This window comes from Haemaphysalis longicornis, unplaced genomic scaffold (genome assembly GCF_048455015.1).
Source record: "Haemaphysalis longicornis isolate Haplotype H1 unplaced genomic scaffold, Haemaphysalis longicornis Haplotype H1 scaffold_1, whole genome shotgun sequence".
Taxonomy (NCBI): domain Eukaryota; kingdom Metazoa; phylum Arthropoda; class Arachnida; order Ixodida; family Ixodidae; genus Haemaphysalis; species Haemaphysalis longicornis.
In genome coordinates, this window is record NW_027526203.1 from 47,143,574 (window position 1) to 47,152,340 (window position 8,767).

General features: G+C 45.5%; 1 long non-coding RNA gene across 1 annotated transcript; it reads right to left on the bottom strand.

Annotated features, from left to right (window-relative positions):
• Window positions 1-1,370: 1,370 nt before the first annotated feature.
• Window positions 1,371-7,813, bottom strand: LOC144176196 (uncharacterized). Its single transcript, XR_013323788.1, has 4 exons — window positions 7,458-7,813; window positions 3,744-4,229; window positions 2,887-3,087; window positions 1,371-1,517 (listed from the first exon to the last, which is right to left on the bottom strand). It is a non-coding gene; the product is annotated as an uncharacterized LOC144176196 (long non-coding RNA).
• Between the last annotated feature and the right edge of the window lie 954 nt (window positions 7,814-8,767).

Genomic DNA, 8,767 nt, shown 5'->3' on the forward strand with positions numbered 1-8,767 from the left:
ATCTAAAACGATAAACCAGCTTCCACAGCTAAATGATGCACTAAAGCACGAAAACATTTCCTATCTGCCACTGTTTTCTACTTTAACCAGAGACAGGTGCTGCTGAAAAAATTTTACTTTCAAATAAACTAAATCTAACACTCAAAGTAAATACTTCACTTGGGAATTGAACTTTTAAAAATCTAGTTTATTATTTAGGAGAGGAGAAGTTTCGTTAGTTTTCGCACTTGACGAAGACGACGGCCGATATTTGTGCTGATGTATTTGTTACTTAGAGAAAGGCTGATTTTGGCTCACTTAGCGAGTGAGGCAAAAGTCACACAAGCGTTTATAGCCGCGTGTACAACAACTCTATTTAGGTCGTCAAACTTTTGAAAAGGTCTAAAGGATAGAGGTGGCGTTGGGCCAGCCCAAATATGGCCCATATTAGACGCGGGATGCAAGCGGCCAAAAAGTTATAAAATATCTTGTTTTTTCTGTGGTAAATGCAATAGGAATGACAAATGTAAGGCATGTGCTCATTTCGCGCTATTTTTATCTTTGAGTAAACATTTTATTTTTAAGTAAAAAGAGGTTTGCTAACACCAAGACATTCGCAAGCGCGTGAATAGTTTGTAGGCTTCTCATCTTTCTTTCTTTTTTTTTACATTGAAAAAAAAAATGGCGGATACGCCTGCCTATGCGGTTAGTTTAAACATGTGATGGCGACGGCGGCACAGCGCGCTGGTGTAGCAGAGAAACCCCGGGCGAGCACATCCTTGCACCTGGCGGAGCGCCCTGCAAGTCGCCGGAGAAATGCGAGCTTCACGGGGCAGGTTCCCCAACCTCCGTCACAGGCAGCTCGGAACTTGTTTCCGCAACTCTCCACCAGGTGCAAACGTCGTCTGCATGGAGCTACTTTGAACGATGGTACCTAGTGTGCAGTGTGCTTGCGAAGCTCAGGATTTCGCCAAGGTGATTTTAAGAGCTTAGACTGCTTATTTGGACAAAAAAAAAATTTGAGTGCAGTTGGCCTTTAATGCCGAGACATGTGCATTTAAAAATATTGGAGTTGATTTCCCGTGAGTTTTCACTATTCATTTACGACTTGTAGTGCCATTCACACACCTCCGGAGAAAACATAACCCTAAATGAAGAGGCCCACACAAGGGGCACCCTTCTGTAGTCCGAGAGCTTTGGCGTGCGGCACCCCATCTCTGACGCTGAGGTTCAGGGCGTGAGGACCGCTTGACCTTCTTGCTAGCCGAGCTCTTGGCCAGCAGGCACTCTACCTGGTCCCCGGTTGACCCCAGAGCAACGCCTGGCAATGCTTGTGGGCTGGACCTTGACGGTACAGCCGCACCTCCGGGCGCTGGTGAAGCCTGCCTTCATGGGCAGGCTCCTTCCTGGGGCTCCTTTCTGATCTTGTGCATCTGTCGCAGCAGCTGCTGAAGGGCAGTGGCATAATATGGGTTGCCAGCAGCTAGGGAAGGCTGGCGCCACCACTCCTCGTAGATCTTTTGCAGCTCCGCAGTGTCCTACGAAAAATTTGTTCAGGATATACCACAGATTTACTCAAAATTTGTTGCATCTCCTATCTTTACTATTGTCTTCTTTGCACTGCTGAAGTAATAAGGGTGTTCCGTAGGTATTCAACTATGGGCCTACCGGGAAACCCATTAGGGCAGAAAAATGTTCACAGAACTCACCTTCCCCTGCCAAGCTTAGATAACCACTTTGGACCAGAGAATACTACGCAGGTATTTACAGATTAGTTTCACAAACATTAATGCATTCATTGAACTAAAATAAAACACAAGAAAAAGCTTTGTTTAGTGCCATGTTCAGTTACATAATAATGACTGATTGATTGATTGACTGCAAGGTTTAAAGTACCGAAACTACACCTTGCTTATGAGGCGCGCTGTAGTGGAGACAGCTGGGGTTTAATTTTGGTCACCTAGGAACAGCTAGGAAGAGTTAACGTGCGCCGAAATCTCGACACACAGACTCTTTCGCTTTTCACTTCTATCAGGAAAATTGCTACCGCAGCCGGTATCGAACCCATGTCCTTGGGCTCAGCAGCACAACACCATAGTCACTTTAGTCTCACAGAACCCAAGCAACGCCTCTTCAAAATCCCAGGGTTCCTCAAAGCCTTACTTGAGAGCCCCTGACCTAGCGCTTTCGCAAGGCACCTTTTTATTCACAGGGCCTTAGTGGCATACAAGGACTATTCAGCGAAACACACAGAAAAAACATTAAGACCAGAATGTAAAATTTTACATCTCAAAAACTTGCACTGTGCAACTGACTACGTATCTAATGGTATGAGATTGGATCCTGGCAGAGTGTGTTTAACACTTCTTCTTTTAAGCTGGGCTGAAGACTGTCACACCTGGTGGGGGCCCCTAACACCAGCACAGTGCTGTTTAATGAAAGTTTATTCCTCCTCCTCTTAGTACCCTCCCTGCGTCAGAAAGGGCCTCGGAAGACATACGACAGCCAGCATACAAAATTTCACACTAGCTGTGACATATGAATACTACTTCATTCTTGCTCCCCTTTACATGCATTGGAAAAACTTGTTCGTCTTGCTTCTGCTATGATGCTACGCAGTCATGTTGGATTGCCTTAATTTTTGGAGTGTCTTTTTTGGCATCCTGTAGCCTTCTTCTACTTAGCTCCTGCAATTGTACCTTCGTAAAAATAAATTTTACCACAAGGGACCCCTGAAAAAATGCATGCACGTGGTTATAAAATAGGTAGCTCTTGCCAAAAGTGGAGTGTGTTGCTGAGAAACAGATCTTGTTCAGGTGTCTAGTTGCTACCTAGGTGTCCAGTAACTGGAGTAAGGGTCACAATTATTAGGCTTTGCTCAAATAAATGCACGAGCACAAGCCACACCTCAACACCTCACGTTGGTGACTGCTTCCAGTTGAGCCCTGGGCCTCCAGCTGTGGCTCGGTATCCATAGGCAGCTGCTGCTGTTCAGGCTCTGCTGCCACCGGTTGGCCTTGCCCTGTGGGTGTGCTGGTGCTGGCTTCTTGGGAGTTGTCCTGTGTTTGCTTTCCCAGTCAAGCTTCCTGAATGCCCCCTCCAGACATGCTGTAAACAGTTAGGAATAGTGAAAACTGACTGTGAATCAGATCGAATATTCTCAAATACGAATAGTAGAAACCAACCGCGAATTACATATATTCGAATGTAAATGGCAAAAGATTACTGCAAATGAATTATTTTCAAATGTGAATAGTGAAAATTCACTTCACATTGAATTTGATTCAAATTGCGCATTGCTCCCACGCCAGGCTGCTGTTAGCTGTGCCACGTATAAAGATGTATTATGAGCTGCACTGTTGTGGCGAATACCACACGCCCATTTATTCCTTCTAAGTGGAACAAAAATAGTAGAGCGAAGGTATGTACTGAGACATACGAACGTCTGGGCCATAATTTAAAAGTAGTTTTACAAGCACAGGCTTTCACAGTCAGGCTGTGCCATCTTCATTAGGACAGGTGCATCAGACAAGTCTAGTTAAGTGCGCCGTGGCTGTGCATGTGCTCATCGCTGCCTTTCTCCCGAATTAGAGAATTCAACACTGCAGAACAGAGTTTCTGCGATAGCTTTCCGTCTACACTGCATGATAGCTTGCTTGAAGCTGAAAATTAAACTGAGAGAGATACCATGTTTGCATAAACGTTGGCACAGGTCACATAAAAGTAGCAATATATGGAGTGTGCTGGGGTACATAGCTACTTACAATGTTCAACGTGATTTGGTGCTCTTCTGTCCAGCTTAGTGAGGGGGCTCACTCCTTCGTCGCCATACTGCCCTCTCCGCCACCCGCAGAACCAGTGGTAGACGGTGCTGACTGGGGGATTTACAGCGCTGCTAGCGAGCAGGCCCTCACCGTCCTCCTGCCTTGCCAGCTTCGTTTTATGAGGAGCTAGTGCGGCTGCTGGGGTCGTATCATCTTGAAAGTAGCGGAAGAATGCGGCACTTTTGTCCGATGTGGGTTTTAGAAGGCGAAGCCCATCGGCGCAGTCGAGCCCGTGGTTGAGCACCTCATGCAGCTTGATGACAGCAGTCGGCGAGACTGGCCAGTTGAGGAATGGGTCGTTCTGCTGAGTTGCTTTTGTGACTTCCTAATTTTGACATCTACAAATGCTTAGCAGTAGTAGAATGCTTTCCGGCAGTTTCGTTCAAGCTTCTGTGCTGACACCTTCACTCCTTGTGGAACACAAACCTGTAAAAAGAGAATATCACAAATTATCTCAATTCTCAAAATATTATTTAAAGCTTGATATACAATGACTAACCTGCAATATATTTTTTTACTTAAATTACAATTTTATGAAACACAAACGTGTTAAACGGTAATATTATGAATTATTTTAGTTGTGAGAATATTATTGAGAACCAGATATGCAATCTGTAACCTGCAAATGTTTTTTTTACTTCAATTACCTACTTCATCTGACAAGTTTCACAATCAGACAACTAAGAAATGCTGAAGTTCCAAGGTGATGCGCATACTGTATTAAAGATGTGCCTCCAAGTCATGTTCTGATCTACTTCGCGGAATAAGAAATTGTACAGGTTTAGCACTCGCCTTTCACTTAATTTTCCCATGTATGAAAAATGGCGTTTTAGGAAAATTTGTGTTGGTACCAAGCAAAAAAAAAAAAAAACTTGCTCAATCGCTCACGAAATCGAAGCGGAACAGTTGCATGTTATGCTCTTGCATAAACACAATTCTCTCCAAAATAGGACAGTTATATGCTTCCCACATTTCGGTTACGTTTAAATCCACTGAAGACGTAATAACACGACACGTTTAAAGCCTCTTTTAAAGCATTTTCAGTTGGTCTTTTTTTCCTCCTCAGCAAGGGGTGCCCCTTTATACGCCTCGAGATTCGCGATTGCTGCGCCGCCTGCCGCCACTTCTCCGCGGCGTTTGCGGGATTAGCGCTGCGTGGCTGATAGGTGGTCATGCAGTGTTTTGGTTCTCTTTCGCTTCTCTTTGCCTTTCCGCGCACTAAACAACTTGTTAAGGTGACGTCTGTAAGCTAACTGCACGTGTAGGGCGCTTAAAAAAAACAGCGGCGTCTTGGTAGAGCGCTCGAACGCCAACAAGAGCTACCCGGGGAGGCGGTTCTGCGCGCTTCTTGGCCGCTCTTGCGGGCGTCGGTGACGGCAGCGGCATATCACCGCTGTCACCTTCGAACACGTCAGCACAAGTGAATTCTATTTATTGTCACCTCGTTTAGACCTGATATTGGCACCGTAAGAGGTTGGTTCGTTTTGCAGCGCAGACAACAAATGCGGCTTTGCTTCGAATATGTACGTCGTAGAAAAATATGTTTCGGGGATGTGATAACCCAACAGCGTACAAAAACTTGTACCTTTTATGGGAATATGTATAAGCCACGCGAAAATGTTAAGTACACTCAAAGGCTGTGCATTGTCAGATACGTGCCCACTCATGCATGCCTTATGGTAAGAACCAAGGTATATGTTAATGACCACGGGAAAATGAATGGTTTGCAAGTCAGGAGCAATAAATAGAATAGTCGTACGGGAATAAAAAAAAAACCGAGTGCAGCTTCTGAAATGCTAAAGACGTTTGTTTGAGCAAGGTAGTATTCACCAGACCAACTAGATGCGAAATGCACTGATATTTCGCTAGACATGGGGGGGGGGGTAAGGAGGAGGACGCTCAACTGTCGTTGTTTACAAATGCGGAGCGTAATCAACAAATGAACGTTTTATTAATCACACACACAACTGCGTGTTCACTTTTCGTTTGTTTTTCGCCTTCAACGAACGGCTGATCATTCGGCGGACGCATTTTTTGAAGAATATAGTGTAAGCAGTTCACAAGAAATACGAGGTGTCGTTGAAAGAGTTGGTTGATTGATTGCAGGGTTTAACGCGCCGACGCAACGGAGACGATGAGGCACGCCGTAGTGGACGGCTCCGGATTAATTTTGACCACCTGGAGATCCTTAACGTGCGCCGAAATCTCGTACACACGGGCTCGTTGGAAGAGTGTCGTATCTGATAAGGGTCTCTGATTTCCGTTTATGCTAGATTCTGCAGTCTCCCAGTGTCATACGACGATGTTTCGAAGAAGAGTTTGGTCGCGGACGCGGATTACTCTATAAGCCCATCTTCGCGCTTCTCGTGGAGGATAAATGTAACAGATGAATTCTTAGCGAGCGCTCACCTACGTACGACCCAGCGTTAAATTTGCCGTCGTGTGCTGACCCCGGAGTGTAATTTTGCATTATCCATCGTACTTCTTTGGTACAATGTTTGCGAAATTTACGCCGCATTGGCTTGTTCAGGGTACTGACCAATATCTGATATGTGATATTGGCAGGCGTAACTTGCGTGCTGTCAGGTATATACCCGAGTGCTCCGCTGGATTTTGTAGTGCACAAAGTCGATTTACATCATAGTGTGTATGGCCGCAACATGACCATCGGAGGAAACACTGCTTACGGAGACACTGTCACTAAATTTCAGGGCAGCGGAATTGCAATCAGCTGCATGCAAATGCTGGCTTCGGGACGCCGGCCTGTGACACACGCCCGGCGCTCATATAGATCTTTCTAAGATCGCGTCATAAACGTTTATACTCTCGTGAACACACCAGGCTTGCAAACAGAGTGCCTGCTCCACGTTATTCGGTATTTCGAACGCGGACAAACGGTAAATCGATGTCTTGAACGAGCCCCAAAAGCAACGGCGACAGGGGGGAGCGGGCCGGGGACTCCCGCGCCTGCTTTCGAAACGGGCCGCTAGGGGGATTTCAGTGGCGCCCCTACAGGCCGCGCTCGAGGCGTATAGACCGAAGGGGGCAGGAGATAATTGGCTAAAAATCATTCATCTGTGAAAATGTTAAAAGCATGACACACATGCTTGACTGTTTTTGCTCGGACCATACTATGAAGCGTTATTTGTTTGTGAATTAGAATTAATTACATCACACATTATTCTGATATTGTTTAATCTTACGTAAGGAAAAATAAATTAATTTGAACATGAAGTGAAATGCGGATTGTTTTTGCACGGGTGCTTCAAATCGTGGTCAAAAAATCCCAGCCCAACTCAATGTAATGTAATTTAAACTATATGTTCTTTCACCTCGGCCAAGAGAACATACAACGAAGTTCAGCTGTTCTTCCCTTTGAAATTGAGCGTGAAAGACGGCGGCATCGATGATTGACCCGTGGCGTTGTTCAGCGTGACGGAAGCAAGTGTTATCAGTAGTAACCAGATTTTTAAGCCACCGCTACTGTAATAAATGCGTAGCAAAAAAAAAAAAAAAACTCGCTGGTGTAGCTTCGCAACTGCAACTGATCAGTCTGTCTTGATTTTACCAGGTCGGGTAGGGGGGTGATATGGCAACGCCTCCGAGGACCTTGCCTGAATAAATAAAGACACTGCCGAAGAGCATCTATGGTACCTCGTTGGGTTGGGGGCTCCCAGTCGACGATCCACGACGCACGGTCGCACGGTTGCCTCGCCGTAGTAGTCAGCCATGCGTACGCATCCCCGCACGAAGCACGTCCACGTTATCGACGCTGGCTTTGCAGTCTAACTAGAAAGGTTGGTCGCGCCCGCGCACGTCACAACGGCTGAAGAAATTAACTGCTACTTCGCCGTCGAACTAGAAAAAAACCGTAAAATTGCAGCAAACTCTACGCCACTGATGCTGCTGGTGCCGTGAACGAGCCCTAAACAAGAGCAGAGGAGTGCGGAGTACGTTTACTGCTTTGTTCGCACGCCGGCAGAACCAGCCTAAACATCAAATAGCAGGGAAGGAGTGCGGAGTACGTTTGGTGCTTTGTTCAAACTTCGCACACCGCAACGTTTTTATGGCGCAAGGTTTGTTTTGCATTCAACAGGTGGCGCACCGCAAACGCGCAATTTTTAAATTGTAAGCCGCGGCATTCGCGCTCACGTCTCCGGCTACGGATGAGATTTCTTTTTCTTGGAATGCATTTTTAGCATTTCTGCGCGTACTGTAGCACGATATCACGTTACTGTGATCGCCTACAGCATCAGCAACCATGCTTAAAATAAGACATATTCCCGCTGCATTTTTTATTCAGTGACAAAAAAGTAAATTCTCAACAAGAAAAGTGGGGGGAGGGTTCATTATGAGAGTAAATACAGTAGCTCTCATTTTAAGCACAAAAAACTACACTGAACTTTTTCATGTTTCGACACTTTTTGCACCTCAAAGGTTGCTGCTATGCTTAAAAAGAGAGAAAGAGGAAGTAAATCTACTGGGATGCACAAGCGACATAGCACAGGAGCATAGTTCAGTACATCTGCCCAGGAGGGACCTAATGGTTTTACGGACACTATAGACGCCTAAAGAGACACTAAAGTGCAAAAGCAAGTTGGCCAGCATCGGTAATTGCAGTGTTGTGAATACAAATAATATGCGACTTGCAGCAGCAGTACTTTATTAGTGCATGAAAATTCGCAAAGCGTCCTGAAAACAGGCACGGCTGCCCTGTACATTGTTCTGCAGACAACTTGTGGCATCACTGATTGCGAATGGCAAGACAAGACTGGTGGAACTAGTCGAAGTGTTCTTCTGAAGCAAACACTGATGCAGGGTTATGCAAGTTTAAAATGAGTGTGTGCGCGTATGCAAGTTTAAAATGAGTGTGTGCAAGAACTTTTCCTGGTTATGAGCATCTTAAAAGACACAAACATCAGCCAGTAAACATAAAATATGATGCCTCATCCCAGGCTTTCTTG